This window comes from Phalacrocorax aristotelis, chromosome 21 (assembly GCF_949628215.1).
Source record: "Phalacrocorax aristotelis chromosome 21, bGulAri2.1, whole genome shotgun sequence".
In the NCBI taxonomy this organism is placed as follows: Eukaryota; Metazoa; Chordata; class Aves; order Suliformes; family Phalacrocoracidae; genus Phalacrocorax; species Phalacrocorax aristotelis.
Genome location: NC_134296.1, coordinates 615,840 through 628,223, shown reverse-complemented (window position 1 = coordinate 628,223; position 12,384 = coordinate 615,840). Strand labels below are relative to the sequence as shown.

Genomic DNA, 12,384 nt, shown 5'->3' with positions numbered 1-12,384 from the left:
CAAGTGGATCACCACTGGAGGAGGTATCCAGTACTTGAGGGAATTAGCTGTGGTGGAGGTGATTTACAGCAACCTGGAGAACAACGAGGCATCCAAAGACCCAGATGAAATCCAGCACACACAGTCCACGTGGCAAAAGTTTGTACAAAGTGCACCAACATCATATGCCAACACCCTGGTGATGATGAACCGGGCAGATGCGGAGGTACCAGCTGCAGATGGATCGGCCAGCCAACTCCAGGAACTGAAAGAGAATCTTACTTCCTCCCAAGGGGCCTGTGTCTCAGCTGTGCAGATACTGTCCCAAGAATTTTCCCAGCATTTAAAAAAAAAACCTCTTCCTCCCTCATACCGACCAGTATCTCAGTTATTAAGAGTCAGCCTTTTTCTGCTCAAGGGAAGGGGTGCTGGTGGCACACACCACGTGCCACCCTGTGGTTCTATTTGCATGACCGGGGGAGGACATGAGGAAGTGGGATGGTGAACCTACCTGGAGACTAGAAGCTTGGGTACAGGAACTGCAAGAAAAAACAGCAGCCAAAAGGCATCCATCCAGGAAACCTACTGCTCCAGTTTCGGTTGGGCAGAGTAGAAGGGCTGATCTTACTTTCAACCCCGATGGAGGGACTTCTGCTTTGCACTTACAAAAACTGAGTGATGAATACGCTGACCAGGAGTGAAGAGCCCAGTCTTCAGCCAGGCAGAAGAAAGGGACAACCAAGTTTACTGGACTGTGCGGGCTTGGCACACCAGCCCCATGGGAGTATAAAGCTCTGGTGGACACTGGTGCACAGTGTACTCTAATGCCATCCGATTGCAAAGGAGCAGAATTCATCTCTATTTCTGGAGTGACGGGAGAATCCCAAGAACTCTCTTTGCTGAAGGCTGACTAGGAATGAGTGGCCAAAGCAACCTTTTGTGACTGGTCTGGAGGCTCCACACATCCTTGGCATAGACCACCTCTGGAGAGGGTACTTCAGGGATTCAAAAGGGTATCAGTGGGCTTTTGGTATAGCTGTCTTGAGTATGGAGAACATTAAGCAGCTGTTTAGCTTGCCCAGTCCCTCAGAGGACCCTTCTATTGTGTGGTTGCTGCAGGTTAAAGAATAGCAGGAGCCAATTGCTACCACATCAGGGCACTGGTGACGCTATCGCACCAACTGAGACTCCCTGGTCCCCATCCGTAGGCTGATTCAGCGACTGGAGAGCAAAGGATTTCTCAGGAATACTCGCACCCTTTAATAGTTGCATATGGCCAGCCCAAATATCTGATGCGGGGTGGAGACCAACAGTGGATTATTGTGGCCTGAATGGTCACAGTGCTGCTACGTGCTGCCACAGCGGACATGCTAGAACTCCAATATGAACTGGGCTCAAAGGCAGCGAAATGGTATGCAACAACTGATACCGCTAACGTGTTTTTCTCGATCCCTTTGGCAGCAGAGTGCAGGCCCCAGTTTGCTTTCACCTGGAGGGATATCCAGTACCCCTGGAATCGATAGCCCCAGGGGTGGAAGCACAGCCATACCATTTGCCAGGGACTGATGAAGATGGCACTGGAACAGGGTGAAGCTTTGGAACACCTGCGTGGGGCATCATAGCAGAGGAAGTGTCTGAGAAAGGGCGAACAATCCAGATTCTTCAAGGTGGTTTTACCATAAAATAAAGTAAGGCCAAAGGACCAGCACAAGAGGTCCAGTTTTTAGGAATAAAATAGCAAGATGGGCATTGTCATAGCCCAATGGATGTGATCAATAGAATAACAGATTTGTCACCACCAACCAACAAAGAAGAAACACATGCTTTCTTAGGTGTTGTGAGGTTTCTGGAGAACGCACCTTCCAAGTTATAGTCTGCTTGTAAACCCTCTCTATCGAGTGACCTAGAAGAAGAACGGTCTTGAATGGGGCCCTAAGCAGCAACAAGCCTTTGAACAAATTAAACGGGAGATAGGTCATGCAGTAGCCCTTGGGCCAGTCTGGACAGGACAAGATGAGAAAAATGTGCTTTACACCACAGCCAGGGACCACGGCCTCACCTGGAGCCACTGGCAGAAAGCACCTAGAGAAACTCGAGGTCGACCTCTAAGGTTTTGGAGATGGGGTTGTAGAGGATCCAAGGCCCACTACAGTCCAGTTGAAAAAGAAATATTAGCAGCATAGGAAGGGCTTTGAGCCACTTCAGAAGTAGCTGGTCCTGAAGCACAGCACCTCTTGCCACCTCCATTGCCTGTGCGGGATGGATGTTCAAATCAGGGGTAGCCTCCCTACTCCTGCTGGCCACACTATTCCTGATTCAAGCCAGGACGCTGTTGGCCTCCTTGGCCACCTGGGCACACTGCTGGCTCATGTTCAGCTGGCTGTCGACCAGCACCCCCAGGTCCTTCTGCACCAAGGCCTCTTTTCCCCACAAGCCCCAGTCCCAGCAGAGGGGGTACTTGGCAGATGACCCTGAAGGGCTGCCAGCTCTGCAGGGCAGAGAAACTGGGTCTTGCATACCTGGGATCCCTCCTCTGCTCCAGGCGGTGTCCATGGGCTGGCGATAGAAACCACTCAACCGCCAGGTCACCCTGGGGTGCACCACACTCAGCATGGAGTAATGAACCAATCTCCCAACTCCCACACTGCCCCTGCCCCACACTGGCCAGAGGATGCTGCCCAGGGCCCCCAGGATGGTGATGTCTGTGCCAGGGGTGCTGTGAAAGAATTCACCCTGGAAAGACAGCGATAGCTGCAGGACAGGCGGAGGGGAGAGGGAAAGGGATGCAGTGCCCCTGAGGAGGCAGCCCCAGCACGTAGGCTGCTTTAAGCCCTGCTCCTGCAGGACTCCCGGCCGCCAGGCTTTCCTGAAGGAAACACCCCCGGCTGTCAGGCTGCACCCTTGGGAATGCCCCCGCCTCTGGGCTCCAGCCTGTACCAAGGGGAGTGAGGAAGCCCTGGCATGTGGGATACCCTGGGACCTGCTCCTTCCTGGTCCCCCCAGCACTGCCCTCCAATGTGGGCTATGCCTGCTGCTGGGGCTGGGGGGAGCCCAGGTGTCCGGGCTGCATTAACCACCCCAGAGTCTCCCTGATCAGGCATGCTCCTGAAGAGCCAATCTTGCTGAATGGGCTCCTTATGCCACGGGCCCTGACAAACACAGCTTATCATTGATGCTGCAGGCACAGACATCCCTCCTCTTGCAGGGCAGCCCCGTCTCTGCAATTAGCTCTGAGTGGCTGCACAGGGACAAGCAGGCGCTTCAACATGTCCCTCTAAATGGCCGATCCTGATCAGGGACAGCGCTGCCTGGGCTGCGGACAAGGGCACTGAAGGGACACTGGGGAAAAGGGCCTTTGGTGAGCTGTGGCTGAGTCCCAGGCAGGGAGAGGGCTGGAGCCAGAGCCTTGTGGGGGGCAAGTCACTGGGACCCCCTAGCCAGAGGGGAGCTCTGCAGAATGGGACCCACGTTGTCTGGGCGCGGGTGGGGGCCGGGGAGCGGCAGGGTGAGGGAAAGACTGCTGTGGGAGGCGAGCGGCACTGGGAGATGGCAGTGCTGGGAGGTGAGGGGCACTGGGAGGTGGGGGGATCTGTCTTTGGGGGGCTGTTGGAGGGCGTTTTTCTGTTGGAGCAGCGCGTTGTCACCATAGGGTGTCCGGCTGTCAGGGGTGCTCTGTCCGCCCTCCCCTCGCAACCCCCAGGTGCCTGGGCCCTTCCATGGTGCAGCCGCCCCATGCAGGAAGCTGGACTGATGTCGGGGAAAGTGGTTGGATCTGTGCCGGAGGCGGGGGCTACTCTGTGCCGAGGCTGGGCTTGTTGCCAGGGCTGGCGTCTCTGCCACGCCTGGCTTTGCCCTGGAGGCTCTCGGGGTGGGGAGCGGGGGAGCGAGGAGGAGTTCTGGGAGGGATAAATCTGCCCCTCACCTTCTCCAGCTTCACCCAGGACTTGCCACTCAGCAGAGGAAGATGAAGGCCGCAGTGCTCGGCGTGGCCCTGCTCTTCACCATCCTGCTGTGCACCCCAGAAGATGCTCAGGTGAGTCCCCAATGCCACAGGGAGGGCTCAAGGCTGGGGATGGGTCTTGGCTGCAGAACATCAGCTCTCCTGCAGGGTGAAATTTGTAGCGGGGAGCACAAAAGCCCTTGACTTGGCCACTCCCTTTCCCAAGCCAGGGGCTGCTCCAGGCTGCCCTGCACCTCCAGCCCTGGGCAATGCAGCCTTCTCCCTCCCACAATCCCATCTCTTCCCTCCGCTTCCCCTGCAATTAAGCCTCTGATGCCCAGAGACCGGGTTCCTCACTGAATTGTCAGACCTCTCTCCTCCCCGGGAGGGGCCACCACAAACTCCTACAAGGGCCCACACCTGTTTCTCGTCTTGGTGCCCCACATCCCTCCCTTTTTGGCCTCCCCATCCCATCCTTTTGATTCCCTCACGCATCTCCTGCCCGGGATCCCTGCCGTGTCCTCTCTGGGGTCCCCAGATGCCCTCCCTTCAAGCGTTCCCGATGCCTTTCCTTCCGTCTGTCCCCTCAGTCCTTTGCCTTTCATCCAGTCCACTGCGGCACAGTCTCCAGATCCCCTTCCTTGAACCCCCACTGCCAAACATGCTCCCAGTCCCCTGGCTTCGGTCCTCTGCAGTCGTCTTCCTCCTGCCCCCTCCAACCACCGCACCTGAAGTCCCCGTATCCTCTCTGCTTGAATTCCCTCACTCGCATCCCATGCAGTCCTGTCCCTTCAACACCCCGGCCCAGTCCCTTGCGGTGCGCTAATTCACCCCAGCACCCTGTCTCTGGGTCCCCCCCACCCCGTCCTCTTTGGAGGCCCTGAATTCCCCACGCTCTCCTTGTCTCCATCCCCACCCCTGGTCCTTGCATGAGCGGGTATCGTGGGTGAAGCTTAGAGGAATGGGGCTGGGGGGAGCAGAAGGGATTTTCCTGCTCACACCAGGGGGAAGCCCTTGGACTGGAGGGACTGGGGACACCTGTGCCCCACGCACAGCCCCACCAAGGCCCAATCCAGACCACCGCTTTGCTCTTTGTCCCTAGGCAATATTTGAAGCAAGTGGAAGTTATTGCGTGAACGTAAGTAGTGGGGTGAACCTGGAGGGCAATTTGGTCCTCCCATCCCGTGCTGGGTCTGGGGACATCCCAGTGACCAGTGCGGCCTCATGGTCTCTTAACAGAGAAGACTCACGCTCGGGCGAGTGAAGAGGGCTGAGGTAGGTACCGCGAGTTCGGCTGGCCCCAGACCCTCCTCCCCTCGCCTCCTATGGCCACGACACTCCAGCGTGACCCAGTACACCCCAGGGCAACCCCAGAGAGCACCCTGCACCCCAGTGCTTGCCCAGGGAGGCCCCCTTCCCCAGGACCCCCCACTGCTTCCTGTGCGCACCATACAAAATCATGTACCCCGCTTTCCCCCGGCAGCACCCTCCCCAAAGACCCCATTGCTTTCCCCTGCCTCCCAGTACACCCCAGTGCACCCAAGCACATCCCTAACCCTCCCTTTCTCCCCAGCCCCCTGTGGCTGACAAGCAGGTGGAGCTTGTGCGCCAGAAACTTGTGGCTGCAGACGTTGATGTCTAGGTGAGCAGCATCAGGGCATCTCGAGCCCCACAAAGGATCCTGAGCCCTCAGGGGTGGGCAGAACTTGGGTAGGGGACAGGGAAACAGAGGGGACTGCCCAGGATCCATGTCCCAGGGTGAGCTGGACAGAGCTGGCCCCATGCCTTTCCTTGCACTCAGTGGGGCTCTATGGGCCCAGAGGGTTGCCGTGCAGGCCAGGCATACAGGCGCCATACAGACCCCCAGGATCACCATGAGGGCTGGGCTGGGCTCTGTGAGATTTAGGGGCATCCCGGGTTAATGACACATGGGGCACGGAGCTCCGGGTGCCACAGGGGTCTCAGGAAAGCCAAGACCCTGTCGTGGGTGTATTGCGGGCTGCAATTCCCTCCTCCTTCCCTAGGTCTCTGCAGAGAGAGACGATGGGGACAAGGCCCCTCTCATGTCCCGGCAGACACTGGGGGTCATATTTTGGACTCTGCCTTTCAGGACTGGAGCCAGTGGTGACACCCGTGTCCTGCCCCCCTCCTGCAGCATGCGGAGATGATTGTCCCTCGATGAGCCCACCTGATCCCCTGGGAGCCCTGGGCCCTTTCCCTCTCACAATCAATAAACCCCTTCAGTAAAGGAACGCTCTGCATGTGTGTGCGCGTCCGTGTCCGTGTTCCCGCTCCTCTGCCAGCGCCTGGATGCCTGGGTCCTCTCTGGCCACACCACCGCAATGAGCAGAGGGGCTGAGGAGGCCCGGGTGCCTGGGGTGTCTCTGTAAAGGCGATCCCTTCCCACCCACCGTGTGCCCCCAGAAAAGGGCAGATCAGGGCAAAGTGGAGTGTCCCCCTAGGAGGCTGGGAGAGGGGAAGGGCAGGTGGTGCCAGCCCTTGGGGCACCCGGTGTTTTAGAGGCACAGCGGGAAACAGGTTCTTACCGGGGCTCTGGCGAGCACCATCCCCAAAGAGCACAGTCTGGTGTCAGGACAGGAGAGGAGCGTGGACAGGCAGCCTGGACCCCAGGGTCCTCTGCCCCACTCTGGGCCCACGAGCCTTCCTGGACCCCCAGCCCACACCCTTCACTGGGGCAACCCCCATCACCAGTCAGGAAGGCGTGTTGGGGCCACCGGACACTGCAGAGAATCCCCCAGGGACATGTGGCCCAGCTCAGTCACCATGGGAGTGGGAGAAGCAGGTTCCCTGGCGCTGAGCCCCTGTGGGTCTTCTCTGATGTCTCATAGTGGGGTTCGGCACCAGCTTCAGTTGGTACCTCCACAAAAAGCCCAGGCAGGTAGAAGCCGTGGTGATCTGGGGAGCTGGAAGTGGCTAACAGGGCCACACCTTCTGGTGCCAGGTACTGGGGTCAGACGGGGGGTGTGGGCACCCCTCCTCTGTGGTGTCAGCTACTGGAGTGCGTGGGGCCCCAGTGCAGCTACTGTAGTGTTTCGGGTCCCAGTGCAGCTACTTGGAGCGAGTGGGAGTCTTTAACTTCCAGCCACAGGAGTGGGAACGCTGTGTATCCTAAAACCACTATGGGAGGGAAAGGGAAAGGGAAAGGGAAGGGAAAGCAGTGGACAAGGAGGGGGAAGGGGCATGTGCTGTCAGGGCTGGCACTCACTGGGTCTCTCCCTCTAGTCCCAGAGGCAGCTCTTCTCCCAGGGCTGTAGCGTTCGCAAGCTGTTGAGCTCTACATGCAGGGAGAAGGCAGACAGATTCTGCAGGGCTTGTTCAGGCCAAACGGTCTTGGAGCTGCTGCTGCTGGAGATTCAGAGCTGTCTGTGCTGGGAAACCGGCCCTCGTGCCTAAGCCCAAGGCATGTCCTAGTGCTGCTGATCAGCCACACTTGACTCAGGGATGGGGCCTCGGCTTGAGCAGGCATTGGCCCTCAGTGAAAAGTGTCTTGGTGTCAACATGCCATGAGAGGCAGGACAGCCTCTTGCCTTTGGAGAGAGAAACAAACACTAGACGAGTCCTTTCTTCTTCAGCCACCTGCAACCCATCTTGAAACGCTTTCCCAGGGGCCAGTCCTGTCCTTGGGTGGGAGGAGAGCAGGGCAGGGCCCTGACTCCACAGGCTGCTGCTCTCCATCCCGCAAGGGTGGCCAGGAAAACCCTGCTTCCCGAGTGCTGGTGGGAGCAGGAGGACAGGCGATGCTGGGGAGGGCAGCCGCCCTCCCGCCTGCCCAGCTGAAGAAACAGCTTCCTCTGTCTCTTCCTCCTCCTTCCCAGATGGAATCTTTTCCACGCTGTCAGCCTGCCCCTTCCTGCTTCTCGGTCTGCACCAAGCGTCATGCCCTCAACCTTCAGCCATGCTCCCCCCAGGCTGAGACCCTCCTGCCTCCCATCTCCCCCTGCTCCAGCACACATAGCCCCACCTGTTCCCATGGTGCCTCCAGCTCAGGACACGTTTCAGTCTTTTGCCTAGGAATGCAGAGAAGCGCTTGGTGTCAGGACTGAGCATCAGCGCGGGCCCTCAGCCTGTCTCCTGCTCCTGTTGCACGAGAGCTGCTCTCCTGGCCGGTCTGAGTACCCCCCTTGGCCTGAGAGGTTCACTGCGGAGGGAGAGAGGGGTGTCCTGGGTCACCGCCCTGGTCGAGCTCCTCTTGGGAGAGCCATGTTCACCTGCAGGCGGATCCAGAGGAGGACCCGAGGGGCTACTCACAGCTGCGTGAACAGGATGTTCTCCTGCTGTGCAGGGCCAGGGGCCTGCGAGGGGCTGTGGCTGGGATGGACAGTGCAGGCTGGTGGGTAGCTAGCGTATGGGTTTGGGAACGGTTGAGGTGTTTGTGCTGTGAACCCGTGGTCCAGTGCAGAGGGAACGGAGAACACAGAAGTCGTCTCGGTGTGATGTGCGTGAATGGCAAAGGAATGTGAATTTGGAGAGGAAAAATGCCTGCTCGTCTCTGGGCTGGGACTGCTCTGAAGTCGCAAAGTCATGACCTGTAGCTGTCCCTGCTAGACCCTGGGGAGTCACTGCTGACACCGCTATGCCACCTTGGCCCTTTCAGTGGGAAGGAGCTGATGCAGAGGGATGTTCACTGCGGGGTCTGTCCATGCTGTTTCACTCCCTACTGGTGCCCAGAGGAGAGCACGTATGGATTTCATCCAACACTGCAGCAGAGAGCAAAGGGGCCAAGAAAGTCTGCTCAGGAAGGTGCTGCGGAGGAGATGATCCTCCCCGGCAGGACCTGGGTCTGGGCAGCCAGGCAGAGGGGAGGGAGATGTTCAAGCTGCACAGCAGAATGGAACGTCAAGGGATGTCAGGAGCTGGCACTGCCTCCAGCAAATCCGTCCCAGGCCCCCCCCTGGGGACCCAGGGTCTCTGCCCAGGGTGGTTTGACACAGCTGGTTTGACCAGCAGCGAAGCTGAGCACGTATCCCAGAGACGCATAGATGCGCGCACAGACACATGCACAGGACACACAGATGGACAATCACACAGCCTGCCACAGCCAAGACACTGCCACCAGCAGCCCCCATGCACAGGACCCCCATCACACGTCTGCACCCACAGCCATGTTCCCTCCTCCGCTGCGACTGGCACAGACCGACGATCACTCGTGCAGGCACACGCGCGCACACTCGGGTCCCCCAAGCACTAGCATGGCCCCTCTGCTGCCCGCGACCCCTGCCTGGACCCCAGCCTTCTGACCCACCCCTGGGTCCCCAGGTCGATGGCTGGTCCAGCTCGGTGCTCACTACAAACATGCAGCACTCGCACAGCCATCCCACGGGCACCCCACACTCGCTGGTCCCCCCGAGGAGGACCAGCACCGACCCCTGCCCATCTGATTCCCCAGCCCAGATGCGAGTTCCCCCTGCTCCTGCCTGGTCCAGCCTGAAGTTTGCTGGTGAAAACCCACGCACATCCCACGCAGAGCCCATCTGGGGGGGGGATACAGACCCTCGTCCCCTCAGCAGGGGCAGCTCCAGTCGCCAGCGCAGAACCCCTCACTCACCCTGTGAAGGGGAAACCCAAATTGCCACTGCCCAGCAAAGGCACCTGGTGACCAAGGAGTGATTTGGCAGGGAGGGCAGCAAGGGTTTAAGCTGGTGATGCCGTAAAAGTTGGTGAAAGAAACTCTTTAAGGCTCGTTCTTTAGAGTTTTAGAAAGTGGGCGTTTATTGCAGTACTGGGTACACAGGGGATCGCTCCACCTAATGTGCATGCCGGGTTCTTGTATTGCAGAGATTATATACTCAAAAAGTTTGCATAGTCATTAGATTTTGGGGAACGTATAATATTCATGCTACTCATTAATATATGCAAATGGCCTTGGCGCATGCGCAGTCGAGATCAGTGGCGGTCTTCCAAATTTCTTTGGTGGTCACCGATAGTCTTCCTCACCGTGTTCGCTAGTTGAACTCAATCTTCAAGCGTGCTCAGTACCCTTTTGGCTCGTTTTCAAGGTTATTCCATGTGCTTATTTTACAAAAATCTACTAATCAGGATTTATTTTTCCGTAACGCTAAATCACGTCAATTAGTAAGGAATGTATCCTACCAGGGTGCAGTGTTACATCGTACCCAGGATATATTGTCCAAGGACACAATACTTAAATCATGTCCATACTCCTCCTGCTGTCTAAAAATGTTTTCCTAACCTTATCTTGCTTGTAAATGTATCTCCTACCTATCATACTTGTAACTATAGTTTTGGTTATTTTGATTAGACAGGGACCAGATGTTCCATCTGGTATCAGTGATGCCCAGATGTCCTGCACATCCCCGCTGTCCCATCTGGTGTCACTGGCAGGGAGCAGGGGCCCGCACAGAGAGACAAGCCGCAGGATGGAATCGCGAGGGTCCTGCAATGGCGGCGCCCTTGCCAGCAGAGCTGGGCTGGGGATGGACCCACGGCCAGCGCTCACAGGACAGGCACTGGCCCCAGCGTGGGGAAGGAACGGGCTCCTGCCCCGCAGGTGCCGAATCCCTCCAGAAGGGCTTGTGGCAGTAGGACTCTGCCCCAACGCATTCCTGTGTTTAAGCACAAAGGTCCGTTGAATTTGCCTCAAGGGGCACAGGAAAAACTCCCACACACTGGTCCCCCCTGTAGCTGGTTTTGAGGACACACACCGTTCCCGCCCCACTGGCTAGAGGCCCGGGCCCCCCCTGGGTCCAGTAGCAGCACTGGGACCCCCACTGGCTCCAGGACCTGACACCACAGAGCCCACGGTGCCCACACCCCTGCTCTCATTCCTGTTGCGGGCCCCAAATCCACGCACACTGCTCTTGGCAGCAGCTGACACTCAATCCTTGCAAAACAAACGCACGCACTCCCCTCCCCACAGCCCCCAAGAGAGTGAGTTACACGGAGCGAGCGTTAAGAGAGGATCTGTTACACTACTATTATTATTATTGCTATTACTCGTATTATTATTAGGGTTTATTTCCTTATTCTTATGAAGGTTAATGGGATCGCCAGGAGTGGTTAACACAATGGCCACGAGGTGACTGTCGGTATCTCCTGGAGCTTGTGCTTGCAAAGGACCCAAGGCCTTTGCCAGGCCAGGCCAAGGGCTCCCTTCCCCCGCCACTCTTCCACCAGTTTGCACAGTCCCACCCACCCCCTCCTACATCCCAGACCCTCCAGTTTGCATCCTGACTAAACCTGACCCGTTGCCAAGTCTGGCTTTGCCTGCAGCCCCTTGACAGCCCATCAGTCAGTGCCACTGCTGAGGTGTGGCCTCCTTACTGCCTCCCTTACCACTTGTGCTCAGGGCAGTGGCTCCGCACCTTCTTCCTGATGACTTCTTACTTTTCCTATTACCTGCTTCTGCATCTGGGCAGATGCCCTTAAAGGAACAGGCACTCTCTCCTTCCACATGCCCCTACACGCACCACCAAGGAGGACAAATGGGACAGTGACAGGAGGGTCTCTGCAGAGACCCTGTGGAGGGGAGACCCCTTCCCCTGTGGCACAGGACAGGAGGTGCAGCTGGAGACCACTCCCAGAGGAGCACTGGACCCACGACAAGCCCCCCAGCCCCGGAGGGAGGGGATGGAAATTGGTGACTTCTGGCACAGGAGGAAGGCTCCTTTTGCTCCTGCAAAGCTGCGGGTACATGGGAAGCACAGCCCCTGGAAAGAGGCGAGGAGGAGCCAGGCCCACCACGGAGACACGGGCGCCAGCTGAGCCTGAAGACCCATGGCACAGGACAGGCTGGGGGTGACTGTGCCGCAGAAGCAACTTTGCTGAAAAGGACCTGGAGGCCTGGGATGGTTCTGGCTGAGAAGGGGTTAATTCTCTTCACTGCGGTGCCTGTGGTGGTCGGGGACCTTTCCAGCTCCCCGCGCTCTGCCGCGTGGCGGGAGGCTGGGCGGGGCGGGGCCACGCCCGGGGCAGCTGACCCCGACTGGCCAATGGCATGTTCATTCCATACCATGTGACACCCCTCCCTGCCCCGGGTTTCGCGCCTCTCGTCGTTTTCCTTTCCATTGCATTTTTGTTGTTGCTGATTTTTTAATTTTAAATTACTAAACTGTTCTTATCCCAACCCACGAGCGTCACCCTTCTGATTCTCTCCCCCATCTACCGGTGGCAGAGTGAGCGAGCGACTGCGTGGGGCTGAGTTCCCGGCTAAACCACGACACCCTCACTTTCAGCATCCAAAATCCTCTTTTAACTCTCAAAGCCTCATTTTCATGTTCCAAACCTTCACTTTCAGGGTCCAAACTCCTCTGTTAAGGCACAAAGCCTCCTTTAGAGGTCCCAAACCCTCACTGTTAGGGTTCAAACCTGCCTTTTTTACTGTCTAACCCTCATTTATATGTTGCAAACCCTCACGTTCAGGGCCTAAATCCGTTCTTTAAAGCTCAAAGCCTCATTTTTAGGACCCAAACCCTCACTTTTAGAGT

General features: G+C 57.6%; 1 long non-coding RNA gene across 1 annotated transcript; it reads left to right on the top strand.

The window, feature by feature from the left end:
• Positions 1 to 3,241: 3,241 nt before the first annotated feature.
• LOC142067276 (uncharacterized) lies at positions 3,242 to 6,171 on the top strand. The gene is made up of 6 exons (XR_012663952.1): positions 3,242 to 3,337; positions 3,911 to 4,012; positions 5,022 to 5,057; positions 5,159 to 5,194; positions 5,493 to 5,561; positions 6,030 to 6,171. It is a non-coding gene; the product is annotated as an uncharacterized LOC142067276 (long non-coding RNA).
• The last annotated feature ends 6,213 nt before the right edge of the window (positions 6,172 to 12,384 follow it).